This window comes from Oncorhynchus kisutch, linkage group LG28 (genome assembly GCF_002021735.2).
Source record: "Oncorhynchus kisutch isolate 150728-3 linkage group LG28, Okis_V2, whole genome shotgun sequence".
NCBI classification, from domain to species: Eukaryota; Metazoa; Chordata; class Actinopteri; order Salmoniformes; family Salmonidae; genus Oncorhynchus; species Oncorhynchus kisutch.
In genome coordinates this window covers 17,178,549-17,202,188 of record NC_034201.2, presented here as the reverse complement: position 1 = coordinate 17,202,188, position 23,640 = coordinate 17,178,549, and the positions used below count along the sequence as shown (strand labels likewise).

The following is a 23,640-nucleotide window of genomic DNA, read 5'->3' as shown; positions in this document are numbered from 1 at the left end:
GCGCGTTCCTAGGCAACGATGGGGATACGCGTGAGCGAAATAAGAAAAGGGGACGTATTTGTAACTTGGTCTAATCAAAATGATGCATATTTTATTATAATGATTAGGCTATTTAGTACATAACGCATCAGGTAGCCTATAGACGAGAGCTATGGCTTTCCCTGGGTACTTTGTGTAACGAAAGACCGTGATGCAGACTCAGGTCTCATCTAATTTAAAATGATGTTATGTGTGTGATAAGCATAACCGATGCTCATTACGGATAGGCCCATAGAATTAGGAATTAAAATACTAATAATTGAATAGGATCTCTATGGATAGACATATAGTCTGCATTCTTCCTGACAATCCAATGGAAATCATTTGAAAACATTCTGCACATTCTGCTAAAACCATCTCAATGCTTTAATGAAAAAATGGTGCAGGTATTGAATAAGGAAGTTTGTTTTAATAGAAATACAATTAAAGGTTTTCACATGAGAATGGTCTAATATAGACAAATTAATTTTAGCCTAGTAAATGGTGAATAGTTGTAAAATAAGTTCCAAGCAAGAATAGGCCTCAGAAATAGGCCTCAGTAACAGGCGCTCAGCATCACCCACCCAAACACAGAACTTCCTATTTGTGATATCTGGTACTGACGCTAAATTGGACACCTCCCTCTTGTGGTGAGTTTACATACCACAGCCATCGAGTGCCACTTGAGTGAGAAACGATGTTTTACAATCACAAGAATTCTTCCTAGGAGAGTAATTTCACCATTAGGCTTACATAGATGACAGTTTTGCAAAGCCAGATGAAAGAGAAATGCTGTCCCTTTTTTCAAAATGTACTATATGTTACGATTTGCCAGACGTATGATATGTTATGATCTCTATCTAAGTGGCTAGGTGGCTAACGTTAGCTAGCTGGCTAATGTTTGTTTGGCCAGGGGTTAGGGTTCATTTTAGGAATTAGGTTAAAGGGTTAGGGTAAGGTTTTTATTTTTTTATTTTACCTTTATTTAACTAGGCAAGTCAGTTAACCAACTCCAATTTGCTTACCGCCCCAATAGGTTCACTGACGATGCAATCGCCATCACACTGCACACTGCCCTATCACATCTGGACAAAAGGAATATCTATGTAAGAATGTTGTTCATTGACTACAGCTCAGCATTTAACACTATAGTACTCTCCAAACTCGTCATTAACCTGTTGAATCTAGGGGGCACTATTTTCATTTTTGGAAAAATAACGTTCCCAAAGTAAACAAGCTATTTTGTCAGGACAAGATGCTAGAATATGCATATAATTGACAGCTTAGGATAGAAAACACTCTAAAGTTTCCAAAACGGTAAAAATATTGTCTGTGAGTAAATCAGAACTGATATTGCAGGCGAAAGCCTGAGAAAAATCCAATCAGGAAGGGACTCTTATTTAGAAAGCTCTGCATTCCTATGCGTCCCTATTGAGCAGTGAATGAGATATCAACCAGATTCCTTTTTCTATGGCTTCCCTAATGTGTCTAGTGTCACAATACATAGTTTCAGGCTTTTATTTTGAAAAATGAGCCTGAACGTCAACATTGCATCAGTGGTCAGCTGGAATCTCTCAGAGTGTTTTGTGCGTAAGAGACAAATGCGGCCATTGTTTCTCTCTTTCCTACTAAGAAGCCACCTGTCCTGGTTGATATATTATCTAATAGATATTTGAAAAACACCTTGAGGATTGATTATAAACAACGTTTGCCATGTTTCTGTCGATATTATGGAGCTAATTTGGAATATTGTTCGGTGTTGTCGTGACTGCAATTTATTCTCAGCCAAACGTGAAGAACTAACGGAGTTATTTCGGCTACAAAAATAAAATTTTGGGAAAAAAGGAACATTTGCTAACTAACTGGGAGTCTTGTGAGTGAAAACATCCGAAGCTCATCAAAGGTAAACTATTTCATTTGATTGCTTTTCTGATTTTCGTGACCAGGTTGCCTGCTGCTAGCTAGGCATAATTCTATGCTAGGCTATTGATAAACTTACACAAATGTTTGTCTTGCTTTGGCTGTAAAGCATATTTTGAAAATCTGAGATGACAGGGTGATTAACAAAAGGCTAAGCTGTGTTTCAATATATTTCACTTGTGATTTCATGAATATGAATATTTTCTAGTAATATTTATGTTCGTTGCGTTAGGGCGGTAGGGTAGCCTAGTGGTTAGAGCGTTGGACTAGTAACAGGAAGGTTTCAAGTTCAACCCCCGAGCTGACAAGGTACAAATCTGTCGTTCTGCCCCTGATCAGGCAGTTTAACCCACTGTTCCTAGGCCGTCATTGAAAATAAGAATTTGTTCTTAACTGACTTGCCTAGTTAAATAAAGGTAAAATAAAAAATAAAATAAAAAATAAATATGCAAATTAGTGTCAGTTGATGACAACACTCCCAGATCCGGGATGGGTAATTACAAAATTAAGCTCAAGACCCTGGGTCTCGATCCCGCCCTGTGCAACTTCGTCATGGACTTTGACGTGCCGCCCCCAGGTGGTGAAGGTAGGTATCACCGCCTGGTACAGCAACTGCTCCGCCCACAATCGTAAGGCTCTCCAGAAGGTAGTGCAGTCTGCACAACGCATCACCGGGGGCAAACTACCTGCCCTCCAGGACATCTACAGCAGCCGATGTCACAGGAAGGCCAAAAAGATCATCAAGGACAACAACCACCCGAGCCACTGCATGTTCACCCCGCTTTCATCCAGAAGGCAAGATCAGGTGCATCAAAGCTGGGACCAAGAGACTGACCAAGAGACTGAAAAACAGCTTCTATCTCAAGGCCATCAGACTGTTAAACAGCCATCACTAACATTGAGTGGCTGCTGCCAACATACAGACTCAAATCTCTTGCCACTTTAATAAATGTAATACATGGATTTAATAAAAGGTATCACTAGCCACTTTAAATAAAACCACTTTAATAATGTTTACTTATCCTACATTACTCATCTCATATGTATATACTGTATTCTATACCATCTACTGCATCTTGCCTATGCCGCTCGGCCATCTCTCATCCATATATTTATATGTACATATTCTTATTATTCCCTTTACACTTGTGTGTACAAGGTAGTTGTTGTGAAATTGCTAGAAAAAAATTACTTGTTAGATATTACTGCACTGTCGGAACATGGTGCACATGTCCTTTGCACCCTCATGCTGCAGTAAGGCGAGGGAAGTAGCTAGATAGTGTAGCCAATTTCAGGCCAGGGTGACATCTAAAGCACAACTATTGTAGTGATTTTCACCGAAAATGTAGGTTACAACTACGGCATTAACATCTAAAAATGTTTGTAAAATAAACAAAAAATGAGCTACTCCGATAAAAACGAAATGATTGTGAACACACTCCCAAGTCCCAATTTCGGCAGACAAGTTTCTAATTCTCTCTGAAGTTTCTAGTCACACCTATAGATGGCTAGCTGGGAAGGGCTCACCATGACAACTGACTTCACTGACCAGTGTTGCCAACTATGTTTCTGCTGAGTTTCGCTGTTGCCGCGACGACGTCACAGCACCAATTTGCCTTGCTGCAGCACGAATATGGTCCCCAAGACATCAGTAGGTTTATAATTGAACACATTTATGAAGATTTTACACTATTGTGGAGAGATGTACTGTTTGGATTCTTTACATACAATAGAAATAAGCGGAATCATTTTTATGTAATTAATTTCATTATTCTTTTGGCCAAATTTCATATACACAAATGTAAATTTACAAACAGAAAACCACATTTTCGTACCCTACAAAAAGAAATTGAACTGTATTTTAAGACGGTTAAATGCTCTACTAACAAAAAAGCTGTTAGAATTGTAAGTATATGCATGTCCCTTAAGGTCCTTGTGTAATTGTAATGTGATATTGTACCCCCTAGCTCGATTGTCTATTATTTGTAATCTATGTATGCTTGTGTTCCCTCATGTGCTTTATGTATTGATTTGTTGTTAATAAAAAAAAATAAAAAAATAATAATAATAATAATAATAATAAAAAAAAAAAAAAAAAAAATTAAAAAAAAAAAAGCACGAATATGGTCCCCAACGTAGCGTTATCGCCCCCTCTTCTTCTATTTCCCATCCTGCGTGCGAATCCTTCACAAATACAATTCGCTGGAGAGGTCTGAAAATATAGCAGCTAAATTGACAACACTGGAACTGACTTAATCGAATCCACTCGACTATTGCTGCGCGAGATACGTAATCAATGTATTTGGGAACCAGGCGTGGCATTGCCATTAAAGTGTTGTTCAAAATGTTCCATGAGGAGCGTTTGAAAAATAAACACTTTAATTGAACAGTTGTTAATTCTACAGGATTAGCATTGAACGCGTGACTAGCGGTGGGGAAATCAGGTAATAAAGTGGCTGTAGATCATTTGAAAAACTTTTAAATTAATAGAATGACATTAAAACACTCGTGTTTTCTGAGTAGACAGCAGAATTTCACCACGATTGTGTTAATGTTCCACCTTGATGGCAAACTTTCTGTACGCTACCATTCACTCCCAGTCATTTTAGCTCCGGCGATGGTCCAATGAATGTGTTTATAATAATTCTGCATGGAATTATTATGTTAACATTTATCTTGAACCTATCTTGCAGATGTATTGTCTTGGGCTTTTTGCAAGTTAATTTTCCTCACGTATTAAGTGTTGTTTTTCAGAGGGAAGTCAGAGGACACTGATGCCCCCGTCCCATTTCACAGCAAGCATCCAGTCTGCCTCAATCACAGTACCAGGGACTGCAAAGGGTGAGGGACCACACCAATAACATGGGTCACCCCTGCCACAACAACACCATCAGACTCTGCCAACCCATGGCCCACCAACACTCAGACCAAACAGGAAATTCTGGAACTGCGCAGATAAAACCAGAGGATTCTGATCTGGAGAGAGAGGTGAGCAGTGATTTATCATCATCGCATATAGACTGACCAGGTGAATCCAGGGTAAAGCTATGATCCATTATTGATGTCACTTGAAAAATCTATGTCAATCAGTGTAGCTGAAGTGGAGGAGACAGGTTAAATACTTTTTTTTTAAGCCTTGAGACATGGATTGTGTATGTGTGCCATTCAAATAACATTTTATTTGTCACATACACATGGTTAGCAGATGTTATTGCAACATGCTTGTGCTTCTAGTTCCAACAGTGCAGTAATATCTAACATGTAATCTAACAATTCCACAACAACTACCTTATACACACACATCTAAAGGGGTGAATGAGAATATGTGGATGTAAGTATATGGATGAGCGATGGCCGAGCTGCATATGTAACCGATGTGAAATGGCTAGCTAGTTAGCGGGGTGCGCACTAATAGCGTTTCAATCGGTGACGTCACTCGCTCTGAGACCTTGGAGTAGTTGTTCCCCTTACCCTGCAAGGGCCGCGGCTTTTGGGTAACGATGCTTCGTGGGAGGCAGTTGTTGATATGTGCAGAGGGTCCCTGGTTCGAGCCCAGGTAGGACATTGATGCTGTTGACCCGGATCACTGGTTGCTGCGGAAGAGGAGGTCAACTCCTGACACCACACACCGAGTGCCCTCACCTCCTCCCTGTAGGCTGTCTTGCCGTTGTTGGTAATCAAGCCCACTACTGTTGTGTCATCTGCAAACTTGATGATTGAGTTGGAGGTGTGCATGGTCACGCAGTTGCGGGTGAACAGGGAGTACAGGGGGTGGCTGAGCACGCACCCTTGAGGGTCAGAGATGATGTTGTTTCCTACCTTCATCACCTGGAGGGCGGTCCGTCAGAATGTCCAGGACCCAGTTGCATAGGGCAGAGTTGAGACCCAGGGCCTCAGGCTTGATGATGAGCTTGGCGGGTACTATGGTGTTGAATGCTGAGCTGTAGCCAATGAACAGCATTCTTACATAGGTATTCCTTTTGTCCAGATGGGATAGGGCAGTGTGATGGCGATTGCGTCGTCTGTGGACCTGTTGGGGCGGTATGCAAACTGAAGTGGGTCTAGGGTGGCCAATAAGGTGGAGGTGATATGATCCTAGACTAGACTCTCAAAGCTCTTCATGATGACACAAGTGAGTGCTATGGGGTGGTAGTCATTTTGTTCAGTTATCTTTGCCTTGTTGGGTACAGGAACAATGGTAGCCATCTTGAAGCATGTGGGGACAACAAACTAGGATAGGGAGCGATTGAATATGTCTGTAAACGTACCAGCCAGCTGGTCTGTGCATGCTTTGTGGACGCGGCTAGGTATGCCGTCTGGGCCAGCAGCGCTGCGAGGGTTAACAGGTTTAAATGTTTTACTCACGTCAGCCACAGAGAAGGAGGGGAGGAGGGAGGGGGCGCAGTCCATGTTAGCGGGCCGCGACGGTGGCACTGTATTATCCTCAAAGCAGGCAAAGGTGTTTAGTTTGTCTGGAAGCGTGGCGTGGCTGGATTTCTTTTTGTAGTCCGTGATTTCCTGTAGACCCTGCCACATACGTCTTGTCTGAGCCATTGAATTGCGACTCCACCTTGTCCATGTACTGGCATTTCACTTGTTTGATTGCCTTGCGGAGGGAATAACTACACGGTTTATATTCAGACATATTCCCAGACCTCTTTCTATGGTTAAATGTGGTGGATTGTGCTTTCAGTTTTGCGCGAATGCCGCCATCCATCCACCGTTTTAATAGTCACATTGGGTACAACATCTCCAATGCGCTTCTTTATAAACGCGCTCACCAAGTCAGCATATCGGTCAATGTTTTGATCATGCGGACAGGAATATGTTCTGGTCAGCCTCAAAGAACAACAATCTTGAAGCATGGCTTTCGATTGGTCGGACCAGAGTTGTATGGTTCTCGTCACTGGTACATCCTGTTTGAGTTTCTGCCTATAAGACGGGAGGAGCAAAATGGCTTCGTGGTCAGATTTGCAGAATGGAGGGCGGGGGAAGGCTTTGCATGCATCGTGGAAGTTAGAGTAGCAGTGGTCGAGGGGATTGCGCATGCACGTAGCGCAATCAATATGCTGGAAGAATTTAGGTAGACTTGTTCTCAAATTTCCTTTGTTAAAATCCCCAGCTACAATAAATGCAGCCTCAGGATGTATGGTTTCCAGTTTGCGTATAGTCCAGTGAAGTTCCTTGATGGCTGTCTTGGTGTCTGCTTGAGGGGGAATGTACACAGCGGTGACTATAACTGACGAGAATTCTCTTGGTAGGTAAAATGGCCGTCACATGATTGTAAGGAATTCTAGATCGGGTGAACAGAAGGACTTGAGTTCCTATATGTTGTTATGATTACACCATGAGTCATTAATCATAAAGCATACACCCTCGCCCTTCCTTTTCCCAGAGAGGTGTTTATCTCTGTCGGCGCGATGCATGGAGAAGCCCGGTGGCTGAACTGATTCCGACAACATATCCCGAGAGACAATCTCTGATTTGTCTCTAGAAGGCAACCCTTGATCGTAGTTGTTTTGGATCGCCTACTGGAATTAGCTCAATTGTCCTGGGTGGTGTTCCAAACCGAGGATCCACTTCGGGAAAGTCATATTTCTGGTCGTAATGTTGGTAAGTTGACGTTGCTCTTATATCCAATAGTTCTTCCCGGCTGCATGTAATAAGACTTAACATTTCCTGGAGTAACAATGTAAGAAATAATACACAAAAAAATAAAAAATACTGCATAGTTTCCTAAAAACTCGAAGCGATCTCTGTCGGCGCTATGATTCAGAGGGTGAATGGGCAAGACAAAAGACAAGACAAAATATTTATGTGCCTTTGAACGGGGTATGGTAGTAGGTGCCAGGCACACTGATTTGTGTCAAGAACTGCAATGCTGCTGGGTTTTTGACACTCAAGTTTCCGTGTGTATCAAGAATGGTCCACCACCCAATATGAGACAGCATCCCTGTGGAATGCTTTTGACACCTTGTAGAGTCCATGCCCCGATGAATTGAGGCTGTTCTGAGAGCAAAAGAGTGAGGGGGTGCAGCTCAATATTAGGAAGGTGTTCTTAATGTTTTGTACACTGTGTAAGTAGCCTAGATGTTACATTCCTCATTCAATATTCAATATTTTACTGACAAATGTGTATCCTGCTTCTATTTGAAGTAGGCCTAATTTAAATAAAGTTTTGCAAGTGATATTCCCTCCCTCCTTACATCTTGTATTGCAGGCAGAGTCATTAAATGAAGGTGATGTGGGAGGAGTTATGTATGACTGAGCTCAGCCAAGTCACTGGGGAGCTGGTTCAAAAGAGAGAGGAAAAAGAGCCTCAGCACCCAGGTAACAGTTATTCACAAGAACTCTAGGTTTTTGTTTATTTTCATCCCAGCTCACCTCGGTTTTATATGTGATAGTAACTGGGGGAAATTTCAGTTGGTTTGCATCTCAACAGCCACTGTTGATGTTTTCCTACCAACAGCAACAATGGCATGATTGCAAAACTCTATATTGAGTGTCCAAAAAAATGGTGTAGAAGCCTCGTCAGTTATGCTTGTAGCCCCCAATGACTGCCATTTTTACCCCTTTTTTTCTCCCCAATTTCGTGGTATCCAATTGGTAGTAGTTACAGTCTTGTCTCATCACTGCAACTCCCATACGGACTCAGGAGAGGCGAAGGTCGAGAGCCATGCGTCCCCCGAAACACAACCCAACCTAGCCGCACTGCTTCTTGACACAACGCGCATCCAACCAGAAAGCCAGCCGCACCAATGTGTCGGAGGAAACACCGTACACCTGGCGACCTGGTCAGCGTGCACTGCGCCCGGCCTGCCACACAAGTCGCTAGTGCGCGATGAGACAAGGATATCCCTGCCGGCCAAACCCTCCCTAACCCGGACGACACTGGGTCAATTGTGCGTCAACCTCCCGGTCGCGGCCGGCTGCGACAAAGCCTGGGCTTGAACCCAGAATCTAAGGTGGCACAGCTAGCACTGTGATGCAGTGCCTTAAACCACTGCGCCACCCAGGAGGCTCACCCCACTTATTGTTTAAATATCAATTCCCTGCTCACAGGTTTCCATTCAAACCTCTTTATGTACTCCATTGACTTTGTATTACACGATGCTTGCTGTCTGTGGTATGCAGCTGGAGAGGGAGTCTGGGGAGGTGGAGAGGCTGAGGAGTGAAGTGTAGACAGGAGGCCCAGAGGCTGCCCAGGGAAGCTGAGACAGCTAGGCTGCAGGCTTGGGAGGAAGTCGAGCAGGAAATGCAGAAACTAAAGAAGCAACTGGATGAATCCAACAGGAAACATGAAACGCAGGTAACAAGACCTCTTCAGATTGTTCGAATTTCTTTCTGAACAATTGAGCAAACATGCTGCATATCAATTGAACATTCCAATAAGACCTTTTTAAATAAAGTATTCAGACCCCTTGTCCTTTTCCAAATTTTTAAAACTTTTAGCCCATAGAATTTGTAGTAATGCTGGAGTCAATCAAATATCACATGAATACACATTTGCCACATGGCAAAATGTATGTAGAATTGGAAGATAATTCGTTTTAAAACTGCAGCATTTTCTCTCTGCCAACAAGAGGGGTGTTGTGAACAGTTGTTGATCAGTGCTTGTGCCCATAGAAATAGACGCGGCACACACAGGGGGTGTGGGATGTTCCCCAATGCTGGAAGGGGGGCTTGAGTGAAAAAGTTTGGTAACCCCTGCTCTAAGGAAACACACAAGGAAAAGGACAGTTAGTGCTTTAACTGAGCAGAGAAATTGGTTGTTCCTCCAGCAGAGAAAGTGTTGCCTGTAGAACAAGGTTTATCTTGGCTGATTTAATATGAATGTATGGTATGCATATTTGCATATTACTATATAATAAGTAGTCTCCAGTATTCTAATCTGAATTCCTCTATAGAAGCTGAATAAGGAGAAGGAGGCTCTGCAGGTGACAACAGAGTTTATGACGGTCAGACTCAACTCTGTGAATGACATATTGGCCCTACAAGAGGAGAAGAGGGCTGAGAAGGTACGTGATCAATTGTTAACGGTGCCATAGCTGATGTAAAATCCCCTTATTTTTGTCAGATATTTTATTAATATCCATTCCCACATGTGTATGACTATCTAAGAGCTCTGAGGGTTACGCAAAGGCTTAGTCATGTCCACAGACTAGGTCAGACCCTCTCTTGAAGGCTGGGCCTAAAGGCACTCGGGTTCTGCGTCGCTGGAGAGAGAAGGTCTTCATGTTGTTGGTCGAACTTCGCTCAAAGGACATTGAACTGAGGGGAGAAAAGGACAATTGTACAGTATGTTCCTTTAGGAGGTTTCTATATTTTTCAAACAGACAAATGACCACCCACTATAAAATAATGTTCAGTCTATTCATCGGCGAATTGTGATAAGGAATATTTTCGAAACATCCATGAGTCTATTGTGTGTCCTTTTGTTTCAGATCTCGTCTCTGGAGCAGGACGTGAAGGAGAAGTACCAGTCTAGTGTGTTCCAGCACAGCCTGCAGGACAGAACAGCTGCGCTGGACCTGGAGAGGGTGGCTTGGGAGGTGAGGAGGAACCGGGTACAGCCTCTGGGATTGTCTCAATGCATCCCTTCATAGGATGTCTTTCCTTCATTTTGTTGAAACAGGATGCATCTGCCATTGCCACAGGGAGGTGCCAATTACCTATGCCATGTTAGCACAGCAGGGGGTGCTGCTTCTCATTAAAACATTTGTTACGCACCACCTATCAGTATGAAACGCCCACACCAGTAGAAATCCACATGTTCAAACTGAAAGACGATTGTTAGAGCTTACCCATGATGTTGCACAACAAAAAATAAAGCTGCATAGGCTATTACATTTTTTTGTCTGACATGGTAGGAAAAGGGGTATAGACAGAACAAGGTAAAAATGTTAATCAAACACATTTCTCTCCTGAGGGGGAACTTCATTTTCTACACAGAGCCAATCAAATGCTAGGGTTGAATGCCATTTAAATGCAAAAGAGTCAACGAGACGAGATTTGGAAGGATGGCCCTGTGAGACTAATTGCAAATTTACCATGTTAAGAAATATTCTGCTATTGTTTTATCAAACTGACGACTGTCCCCAGGCGTGAGAGGGGTCTGGTGAGTGAGTATAAGGGCGTTCGGACCACAGCCCTGCAGACTTCTGTGGCCTTGGAGGAGCAGCAGCAGCAGAGACCCTCAGGGAAGAACAACACTCTGAAAGACAAAGACAAGCTACAGACCGGAGGTAACTTCCGCCTACACACCATATTGTCACATTGCCTCTTCATATGAATACCCTCTTCTATTATGTTATACAAGTAGTGTGCCTTCACAAAGTATTCATACCCCTGAACCTATTCCACATTTTGTTGTGTTAGAGCCTGAATTAAATATGTTTTATCACCCATCTACATTCAATGACAAAGTTTAAATGTTTTTAGAATCTAATGTATTACAAATAATATGCAGAAATATCTCATTTACATAAGTATTCACACCCCTGAGTCAATACATGTTAGAATCACATTTGGCAGCGATTAAAGCTGTGTCTTTCTGGGTAAGTCTCTACGAGCTTTGCACACCTGGATAATTATTTTTACAATTCTTCAAGCTCTGTCAAGTTGCAGGATGCATGTTTTGGAATAATTTGATTCTGTACAGACTTCTTTCTTTTCACTCTGTCATTTCAGGTTAGTATTTTGGAGTAAATACAATGTTGATGATCCATCCTCAGTTTTCTCCTATCACAGCCAATCAACTCTAACTGTTTTAAAGTCACCATTGGCTTCATGGTGAAAAAATCCCTGATCTAGAATGCCTAGATCTTTGTAGTGACTGGTTGTATTGATACACCATCCAAAGTGTAATTAATAACTTCACCATGCTCAAAGGGATATTTAATATCTGTTTTTCTACCAATTTCTTTGCGAGGTATTGGAAAACCTCCCTGGTCTTTGTGGTTGAATCTGTGTTTGATATTCACCGCTCAACTGAGGGAACTTACAGATAATTGTATGTGTGGGGTACAGAGATGAGGTAGTCTTTCAAAACTCATGTTAAAGACTGTTGCACACAGAGTCCGTGCAACTTATGTGACATTTTTACTCCTGAACGTTTTTAGGCTTGCCATAACAGGGATTGAATACTTATTAACACAAGACATTTCAACTTTATATTTTTTATTAATTTGTAAAAACATATCCACTTTGACATTATGGGGTATTGTTGTGTCACTGGCCAACACACATCTCAATCCATTTTAAATTCAGGCTTTAACACAACAAAATGTGGAAAAGTCAAGAGGTGTGAATACTTTCTGAAGGCACAGATAAGTATTCAACCCCTGTTGTGACAAGCCTAAAGACGTTCAGGAGTAAAAATGTGCTTAACAAGTCACACATTTATAAAACAGATGAAACTGTAATTTGACTACAGATAACATATCTATAGACACAGTAATAACCATTGAACTGTTCTGTGTGTTCCCTGTTAGACTCAGTGGTCCTCAGCTCAGAGGACGATGTAGAGGAGGACGGGGTGAGGCAGTCCAGAGCCAAAAGAGAACTCCCAAAAGTGACCTTCTGCAAAAAGTACTGGGAACTTTTTTGCTGTCACTGCAAGTTTTGAACAATCCATTTCTCTTTTGAAATGGAACTTTTCAAGTTTCAAATCTTTGTTTATGACATTCCATTACATACTTATGTAACTCAGACTCTTTATAAAATAACACTGTTGACACAACAGCAATGTTCCCACTTTGAAGGTACATAACTTGAGGTCTTGATTGGCCAAGATGAAATGCATTGGATTGATTTGTTTGCTTTTGTAGGATTTCATGAATTTTCTTACTGTTAATTAGCGCTGAATAGTAAAGTAATGTCCTCTAGCTTATACCAGTGAGAGATACCATTCCTCACCTTTGGCTGGCAGGCTACGGCCAGGGGAGAAGCCGAGCGGACTTATGAGTTCATATAAGGTAGGCGGCCATGTGGCCTGTGCTCTCAGTCTAATCAATAAGTCAATGTGTTTTCTCCCAGGGCCTCACAGCAAGGAGGAGCATGACAGGAAAATCAAATGAATGGATAGCCTCGATCAAAACCGCGTGCTGCCTTCCACTGAAGAAGACTAAATAACAGGCTGAGTTATGACCCTAAGTGCTCTGAACTGTAGTACTGGAGAAAGGAGATTGACCTCTGCTGATGGTTTTGTAGTCTTGCTATTGGTTGTGTTTATAAAGACATGAATCAGCATCTTCTTGGACAAAGCTGTGTTTTGTTTTGTTTGACAACATAATGGAATATTTTGAACTTTAATTGTGTCTTTTGAAGTGCTGTTTTGAAAGCACTTCGAACTTAAGAAGAATTTCATGAAAATGAGGTGTGTGTGTGTGTGTGTGTGTGTGTGCTCCATTAGGAATGGAGAGGTCATGACAATAAAGAACTCATTCCAGAGAATCAGGAGCAGATTGTGAAATGTTCAGATGGCTCTTACTTAAAGTGACCTCAAAATTCACAGCCATTCAGCAGCTGCCATCGTCTGGTCAATACTGTAAATGGAAGTCCGGTCCAACTGGAAGAGATGTTCAATTTAGTGTTATGAAAGTAGCTATGTCCCTTTCTAAGTTCAATTCTATATCTATTATGAAGCTGCAGTAGCTGGCTAAAGTAATGACCAACCAGGAAAAACAACCTGAAATGCATAAGATAAAAAATACACAGGTTTATGTAGGCATTCGTGATTATGATGAGAAATTGAATTAATTAATTTGGTTTAACCCTAGTTCCTGCTTGTGTCCCTAGTCATCATCTTTTCTTGTTTTCCTTTTACAGAACACCATTACAGTGTCATGACATTTATTCAGCACTAATTGGGGCTGAGGCTCGATCAAGCATATCTGTCTGAGGCACAATACAAACTCTGTTGTTGAAGTGCTAAGATAACCAAGCTATCTACAGTTTTTACCATCAGTAAGTAGGTGACGTGCTAGATGCAAGGTTATTTTGGCCAGCGTAAAGGCAGTGTGAGTTTGAGTGTGTGCAGGAAATGCAGGGTGATTAATATTTTCCCCCAGAAGGCTGTTAAGCAGCAACAAGACTGATTTAATGTATTTTCTGCCCAACAGTGTCCTCATCAGACTCCAGCAGCTCTAAAGCATTGTTTGGTTTGGTGCGGAGAGGAGCCCTGACATAACGTGTATCCTATGCAGTTAGGGGTTCCATTTTCATTCCAGTGTCCTCCCTCTCTCAGGTTATTGTTATCACAGTGTATGTTTAACTACGGCTCACTGACACTGTAATTACTTTAATTTATGTATTGGTGTTGTCATGTATATGTACACAGATTGACATGAATAGTTTTCTCTGCATGTTAGTACTATAATGAAGAACATTTCTTGTAGGACTTCTTGTAGGACTGTCTATTCTGATTAGGCCTATATCTCTAGGGGACTACCAATCCATCTAATTGAGTGGACAACTTTAGATGATGGCAAATACTAACGCTTAACTATGTACGTACTGATCTATAGTATAATAACAAATGTAATCCCACTGGTGGCTTGCCTCTGAAGCTAAGCAGAGTTGGTCCTGGACGGTCCCTGGATGGGAGACCAGTGGTGTTAGAGGGCCAGTAGGAGTCACTTTTTTTTCCCCTGGTATTTTTTCTTTATCCCAATGCCCCAGGGCAGTGATTGGGAACATTGCCCTGTATAGGGTGTCGTCTTTCAGATGGGATGTTAAACGGGTGTGCTGACACTCCGTGTTCACTAAAGATCCCATGGCACTTATTGTTAGAGTAGAGGTGTTAACCCTGGTGTCCTGACTAAATTCCTGATCTGGCCCTCAAACCATCATGGCCACCCAATCAAATTATGTCACATGTGCCAAATACAGGTGTAGACCTTTACAGTGAAATGCTTACTTACCAGCTTTAACCAACAATGCAGTTAAAAAGAATAAGAAATAAAAGTAACAAATAATTAGAGCAGAAGTAAAATAACAATAGCGAGGCTATATACAGGGGGTACAGGTACAGAGTCATGCTGGGGCAGAGGTTAGTCGAGGTAATATGTAGGTAGAGAAGAGTAGCAGTAGTGTAAAGGGGGGGGGGGGGGGGGTGCAAAGCAAATAGTTTGGGTAGCCATTTTATTAGATGTTCAGGAGTCTTATGGCTTGTCCCCAGCTTCCAATTGGCTCATTCATCCCCCTCCGCTCCCCCGTAACTATTCCCCATGTTGTTGCTGTAAATGAGAATGAGTTCTCAGTCAACTTACTGGTAACGTAAGGGTTAAATAACAGTTCAAAAGAAACACAAGTACTCTGGATTCAACTCTTCTATTTCATTCCCATTTCTACCTGCTGCAACATTTTCAAACGGCAGAGGGCATTGCTGTCCAGTAACGATGGCTGACATTGCAGATGATGTCATGTGAGTCTTTCAGTGGGCTTTATTTGTTATTACACTTAGACACTGACACATGCACAGTAACAAACAAAGTGACAGAACCGCTATTACTGTTGGCTGTGGGGAGTGTGCTGTTTTTTGCACCGAAAGCAACTGATTCAGTGAGTACTTCCAAATAAATATTTTATGGCAGCTTCTACTACATCTTGTACCATGTTCATACTGCACATTTCCCTGAGGAAGTGACAATTCCCATAGCAGTCCATTACTTTATTGGGCTTAATAAAAATGCCTTCTTGTGAAACAGAAATAACATGTAGCACTTGGGCAGAGAGAGGAAACTCGCCCACCAGCACTTAAAGCCTTCTATCTCTGTTTCTCCACACATAGCCAAGTGTGCAATCTTCATGTCAGCACAGTGATAACAAGGCTCGGATGAAAAACCTGCAGAAGGCAACAAATGATCCCTCTATTCATAACCAAACATGCATAACCTACCTGAAACATTTCAGTAAGTTTCAGTTGCTTCAGCAGCTTGGCAAGAGTATTGTGGCACAGTAGCAAGGCAACATAGTGGTAGCTAACTTATGAATAATTGTATAGGTTATTGCAAGCCAAACAAGACATGAAATAATTGAGGCGATTAAAGAGCTGTCAATAAGCTCACAGACCTTTTTATTAGCAATTCAGAATGAATCATATGTAAAAATACGAGATTCATACGAGCAGGAAGGTGCTGACCTCCTTGGCTCAGTCACCTACCATCCTTACCTAATGATGCTGGGCAGCCTCCCTGTAAGCAGCTGCTGATCTGTTGGAGAGGAGGGGCAGACAAGGGCCCGGGGGGGAGGAGTGTCTGCTATGGCACTCAGTGCTGTTCTGTAGTTAGGAAGATGATAAAATCTAGTGGAAAAGGAAAACATCTTAAACTTAAAACTGTCTGTTGTCTTTGGACCATATGGCACATAAACACTATGTACAAAGTATGTGGACGCCCTTTCAAATTTGTGGATTTTACTATTTTAGCCACACCTGCTGTTGACAGGTCGGGCACACAGCCATTCAATCTCCATAGACAAACATTGGCTGTAAAATGGTCTTACTTAAGAGCTCAGTGACTTTAAACATGGCACCGTCACATGGGATGCCACCTTTCCAACAAGTCAGTTCCTCAAATGTCTGCCTTGCTAGAGCTGCTCCAGTCAACTGTCAGTGGTGTTATTGTGAAGTGGAAATTTCTAGGAGCAAAAACTGCTCACAATCTCACAGAACGGGACCGCCGAGTGCTGAAGCGTGTAGCGCTTTAAAATGGTATGTTCTTGGTTGCAACACTCACTACCGAGTTCCAAACTGCCGCTAGAAGAGACATCAGCACTAACTGTTCGTCGGGAGATTCATGAAATGGGTTTAGCTAGCTGAGCAGCCGCACACAGGCCTAAGTTCACCATGTGCAATGCCAAGCGTCTGGAGTGGTGTAAATCTCACCGCCATTGGACTCTGGAGCAATGGAAACGCATTATCTGGTGTGATGAATCACGCTTCACCATTTGGCAGTTCGACAGACGAATTTGGGTTTGGCGGATGCCAGGGGAACACTACCTGCCAGAATGCGTAGTACCAACTGTAAAGTTTGGTGGAGGAATAATAGTCGGGCTGTTTTTCATGGTTCGGGCCCTGAGTTCCAGTAAAGGGAAATCTTAATGATACAGCATACAATGACATTCTAGACGATTATGTCTTTCCAACTTTCCTGTTTCAGCATGTCATCTAGTTTACATAATGTCATTCAGATTGAGTATTGCCGTCAGACATCCACATCTTTTCAGTACTGGTCTGTGTATTTTGAATAGGCTGTTTAGTTTGTGTTATACTTACCACACAAACTGATGAGAAAAACTCCAACCCTTTGTTGTAATAATATCTTTAGCAAACACAGTTCAGAATGTCAGTGTCTTGGCCAAGGATGTTTAGGGATGTTCAGGCTGACCTGGGGGCATAGCTAACCCTCCGTGCCTGTTATCTGAGGCGGAGGCTAAAGCTGATGTGATTCAGTCAGTCAGTGCAGTGATCACCACCAGCAGCGCTCCATGCTGGACCAGGACATAGTGGATGTCTTAGTGCTGTGACAGGCCATGTTAAGGGGTACAGCAGTATGCATAAAAGAGCTGTGCAACTGGGGGAATGCAGCCCAGTAACCATATTTATAGATACAGTAAGTCTGGGGCATCACCTTAGGGAATGACAGCAGTGTACTGAACTGGCTTTAAAATTAAATCTAACTTTTGCATGGATAAGAAGGATACTCTAACACAGTACAGATAGCTACATGTACTACATTTTCCAACAAGTCTCCACATCTTCAAATATACTGAACAAAAATATAAATGCAACCATTTCTAAGATTTTACTGAGTTACAGTTCATGTTAGGAAATCAGTCAATTGAAATAAATAAATTAGGCCCTAATCTATGGATTTAACATGACAGGGAATACAGACATGCATCTGTTGGTCACAGATACCTTAAAATAAAGGTAGGGATGTGGATCAGAAGACCAGTCAGTATCTGCTGTGACCACCATTTGCCTCATGAGGCGCGGAACCTCTCCTTCGCATAGAGTTGATCAGGCTGTTGAACGTTGTCCCACTTCTTTTCAATAGCTGTGCGAAGTTCCTGGATATTGGCGGGACCTGGAACACACTGTTGTACACGTTGATCCAGAGCATCCCAAACATGCTCAATGGTGATATGTCTGGTAAGTATGCAGGCCATTGAATAACTGGGACATTTTCAGCGTCTAGCAATTGTGTACAGATCCTTGCGACATGGGTCCGTGCATTATCATGCTGAAACATGAGGTAATGGTGGCGGATGAATGTTATGACAATGTGCATCAGGATATCATCACAGTACTCTGCATTCATTGCCATCGATAAAATGCAATTGTGTTCATTGTTCGTAACTTATGCCTGCCTATACCATAACCTCATCGCCACCATGGGGTACTCTGTTCACAGCTTTGACATCAGCAAATTGCTCACCCATATGACACCATACACGTGGTCTGCGGTTGTGAAGCTGGTTGGACGTACTGCCAAATTCTCTAAAACAACGTTGGAGGTGGCTTATGGTAGAGAAATTAACATTTTATTATCTGGTAACAGCTCTGGTGGACATTCCTGCAGTTCAGCAACCCAATTGCATGCTCCCTCAACTTGAGACATCGGTGGCATTGTGTTACATGGCAAAACTGCACATTTTAGAGTGGCCTTTTATTGTCCCCAGCACGTTGTGCCCCTGTGTAATGATCATGCTGTTTAATCAGCTTCTTGACATGCCACACCTGTCAGGTGGATGGATTATCTTGGCAAAGGAAAAATGCTCACTAACAGGGATGTAAACATACATATGTGCATATGGAACATTTATGGGATCTTTTATTTCAGATGATGAAACATGGGAACAACTCTTTACATGTTGTGTTTATATTTTTGTTCAGTGTAGTTTGGTCATAACAATCAAACAGATTACATTGTGGTAATTATGGAAAAGTAGAGAATTCAAGGCTGGTTGAAATGGCAGAAAGGCATATATGACCCAGGTCTGCAGTAGCTGTATACAGCACTGTAGGTAGAGAAGCTGTAATGAGGTTGGTCCTCATGGTCTTTCTGTTTTGTCAGACATGTTGTCAGTCAAGCCACATGGACCTCAGGCTGACATGACAATAATCATTTGGCCCTGTGGGCCCCTGATTGAGAGAACGTATATGGCGTCCAACCTAAAGTTCCCGAAGGTCGTCTAGGAACCTGCAGTCCCCAAGGGGGTTGAATCAGTTCACTGAATTGAACATTTGACTTTGATCTGGCACAAAATCATGCTATACTACAGTATTATACAATACACTAATGTATCCATTTTAAATGTATTGAAAAAAATAATAATTATGATTTGGTTATTTCTGGTTTCACTGACTATGATCTGTTTTTCAGCTATGCCTCTTCCTCACAAATAGTTAATTAGATAGTCATGCATGTATAACCTGTCCAAAACGTAGCAGTTTAACACTGAATCACACTGAATGGTGATCATATAAACCTGTGAGCTGGTATAAGCAGCCGAACAACCAGACCTAGTTTATCTCCTCTCCATGCTATAGGCTACAGTACTTCCTTTTTATCAGGAGTCTTTTGAAGCTTGGTCACTCTAATTACCCCACCAAAATGTTCTTAGATTCACACGGAAACTGGTAACAACACAGTCTACTGCCTCTCCCATGCATACAGTTTCCTCCTTTTGTGACTCACAGTTTTACCTTTTTGTAATTTTTCTACAGTATGGGCAGAGTCAATATCTCATCAAAAGGAAGAGAGAGACGGTGGGCTTTTTGAGAAAGCAGAACCTCGCTAATTAAAATTGCCAGGCTAATTTGCTCCGCTCTCTAAGCACTGACAATTTGCCTGTGGGATATTCTGCAGCTGAAGACACAAGGATGTTGGAATCAAATTACCGTTAATATTAATTTGTGCTGCAGCACCTTAGCTCCCTGTAGTTACCAGCATGCTAGTACAGGATAAAATGGCTCTCCAACTTATATAATATACTGAGATCGTCTCATTATTATAGAATACACAGTGGTAGTTGTACTGCATTACTGTAGGTGTTCATCTGCAATTAGAGCTAAATTGTGAGTGCATCTTGCTGTCAAATGGAACTATACCATGAAGTGGCACATTCTCTTCCATTAGAGGATGTTGCATGAATTATAGGGGGAAATGATGTTGTTCCAAACAATCAATGCATTCTTCCAATTGCTCCTCTATTAACAAATACTTAGAAATGGCGTGGAGGACAATCTGTGCCTTCCTTCTGCCAGGAAGCAACATATTAGAGGCTGCAAGGTCATCCTATCATCTGAAGCTGGGGAGCGTTCAGAGTAAATAGCCTTAGAGTGATGAGGCTCATGTCAACAGTGTTTCTGCTGCACATCTCCAAAGGAAAACAAAAACAGAAAACACTGCCTTGAGCTGCCCTCTTTTGGACACACTGACAATGCTAATAAAGCAGCATTCTGCCTTGGACTTAATCTCATGACAACTTTAGCGCTGCATACTGTATGTGATTCAATAACAGTAATTCAACTGTGCCTGTTATAAGCCATTCCAGGCAGATTCCAGGGACACAGATTCTGTCCAAGGCTTTTAATTCAGCCCCAGTGGAAATCTAGCTAACACTGCTTGATCCACCTGGCCATCATCAAGCATTTACAACTCTATAATAACCATGACATTACAGCTACCATAACTGCCCATGTCTACTGGGTTGTTGTCAAATGTATTTGTTTTATTTAAATTTGATTTAACCTTTATTTAACGTGGCAAGTCATTAAGAACACATTCTTATTTACAATGACGGCCTACCAAAAGGCAAAAGGCCTCCTGCGGGGACGGAGGATTAAAAATAAAAATTAATAAAATAAAAAATATAGGACAAAACACACCTCATGACAAGAGAGACAACATAAAGAGAGAACTAAGACAACAATATAGCATGGCAGCAACACATGACAACACAGCATGGTAGCAACACAACTTGACAACAACATGGTAGCAACACAACATGGCAGCAGCACAGGTTACAAACATTATTGGGCAAAGACAACAGCACAAAGGGCAAGAAGGTTGAGACAACAATACTGTACATCACACAAAGCAGCCACAACTGTCAGTAAGAGTGTCCATGATTGAGTCTGAATGTAGAGATTGAGATAACTGTCCAGTTTGAATGTTTGTTGCAGCTCGTTCCAGTCGCTAGCTGCTTCGAACTGAGAAGACTTTTAATTTTTAACAGAATGTGACTGGTAGAACGGGTGTTGTATGTGTAGGATGAGGGCTGCAGTAGATATCTCAGATAGGGGGGAGTGAGGCATAAGAGGGTTTCATAAATAAGCATCAACCAGTGGGTCGTGTGACAGGTATACAGAGATGACCAGTTTACAGAAGAGTATAGAGTTCAGTGATGCGTCCTATAAGGAACATCTAGCCATCGAGAGCACCCTTACCTGCCGATCTATAAATTACGTCTCCGTAATCTAACATGGGTAGGATGGTCATCTGAATCAGGGTTAGTTTGGCAGCTGGAGTGAAAGAGGAGCGATTAAGATAGAGGAAACCAAGTCTAGATTTAACCTTTAGCCTGCAGCTTTGATATATGCTGAGAGAAGTACAGAGGAGGACAGAAGGACAGCTCTAAATCCTCAGAGGTAGTAATCATACCTGTGGGGAGAGGGGCATTCTTCTTACCAAACCACATAACCTTGTTCTGAAAAACTCCAAAACAAAGGTTAAGGGCAGAGAAAGCTTGTAAGAAAGCTTTATTGTAGAGCATTTAACACAACATCCGGGGAGGGGCCAGCTGAGTATAAGACTGCATCATCTGCATATAAATGGATGAGTGCTGATGATCCGACTTAAACTATCTGTGAATAGTTATAACAGTGCCATTTCATTATTACCATGCCTTAGGCTGGTATACAGTCCCGTAGGTGGATTCAATTGCTTCCATGGAGGACTACTTCAGGACTTCTTTATTATGCTCTCTGTTGTCTCCCCAGAACAGATATGAGAGCTGTGGTATTCTGAAGAATAGGCACAACCGAGTGATTACTTTTGAGCTGTGTAACTAAACAAGGGTCCTGATAGGGCACACCTGTGGCTTACTTTTGTCCATTTGACTGGCTGCTGAGAAACATGTTGGCAAGCAATGCCGCCATCCTGTTTCTGGCCCTGCTGAAACGCAGCAGTATCTCCATCCAACGGTACAGCCAGCTCTCATGCTGATGTGCTCATCGAAAGTGTGAGGCAACATCTCACAAATCAAATCAAAGATAATTTGTCACGTGCGCCGAATACAACAGGTGTAAACCTTACAGTGAAATGCTTACTTACAGGCTCTAACCAATCGTGCCAAAAAAAAGGTGTGTGTGTGTGTGTGTGTGTGTTTGTGTGTAGGTAAGTAAAGAAATAAAACAACAGTAGAAAGACATTTGAAAAAATAGTAGAAAGGCTCTATACAGACAGACACCTGTTAGTCAGGCTTATTGAGGTAGTATGTAGATGTAGGTATCGTTAAAGTGACTGTGCATATATGATGAACAGAGAGTAGCAAAGAGGGGTTGGCGGGTGGTGGGACACAATGCAGATAGCCCGGTTAGCCAATGTGCGGGAGCACTGGTTGGTCGGGCCAATTGAGGTAGTATGTACATGAATGTATAGTTAAAGTGTCTATGCATATAAGATAAACAGAGAGTAGCAGCAGCGTAAAGCATCGGGGATCAGGCCACTGTTTTGTCTTCAGCAAACTTAATGATGGTGTTGGAGTCGTGCCTGGCCATGCAGTTGTGGGTGAACAGGGAGTACAGGAGGGGACTGAGCACGCACCCCTGGGGAGCTCCAGTGTTGAGGATCAGCGTGGCAGATGTGTTGCTACCTACCCTCACCACCTGGGGGAGGCCTGTCAGGAAGTCTAGGATCCAGTTGCAGAGGGAGGTGTTTATTCCAACGGATCCTTAGCTTAGTGATGAGCTTTGAGGGTACTATGGTGTTGAATGCTGAGCTGTAGTCAATGAACAGCATTATCACATAAGTGTTACTTTTGTCCAGGTGGGAAAGGGCAGTGTGGAGTGCAATAGAGATTGCATCATCTGTGGATCTGTTTGGGCGGTATGCAAATTGGAGTGGGTCTAGGGTTTCTGGGATAATGGTGTTGATGTGAGCCTTTCAAAGCACTTCATGGCTACGGACGTGAGTGCTACGGGTCTGTAGTCATTTAGGCAGGTTGCCTTTGTGTTCTTGGGCACAGGGACTATGGTGGTCTGCTTGAAGCATGTTGGTATTACAGACTCAACCAGGGACATGTTGAAAATGTCAGTGAAGACACCTGCCAGTTGGTCAGCACATGCCCGGAGCACACGTCCTGGTAATTCGTCTGGCCCCACAGCCTTGTGTATGTTAACCTGTTTAAAGTTCTTACTCACGTCGGCTATGGAGAGCGTGATCACACAGTCGTCCGGAACAGCTGATGCAATCATGCATGCCTCAGTGTTGTGTCATGACGTTGGCCTGGGGGGTAGGTTTATGACAGTCATAAATACCTCTTCCCCCTTTTTTCCTCTCTCTACCCTACTGAGGTTACATTTACAAAACCCTTGGTTAACATAGAGATTCTGGGAACATCAGAAGGTGGGGGGAGATGAACTATATTCTGGTAATCCGACCAATTGAACATATGCGGTGGTACTAAATG

The 23,640-nt window shown here is 42.4% G+C and overlaps 1 long non-coding RNA gene across 1 annotated transcript; it reads left to right on the top strand.

Moving 5' to 3' along the window:
* The first annotated feature begins 4,096 nt into the window (after window positions 1–4,096).
* Window positions 4,097–13,201, top strand: LOC109875677 (uncharacterized). The gene is made up of 9 exons (XR_002252848.2): window positions 4,097–4,382; window positions 4,693–4,926; window positions 8,159–8,268; window positions 9,073–9,247; window positions 9,846–10,236; window positions 10,383–10,490; window positions 11,041–11,183; window positions 12,432–12,528; window positions 12,976–13,201. It is a non-coding gene; the product is annotated as an uncharacterized LOC109875677 (long non-coding RNA).
* The last annotated feature ends 10,439 nt before the right edge of the window (window positions 13,202–23,640 follow it).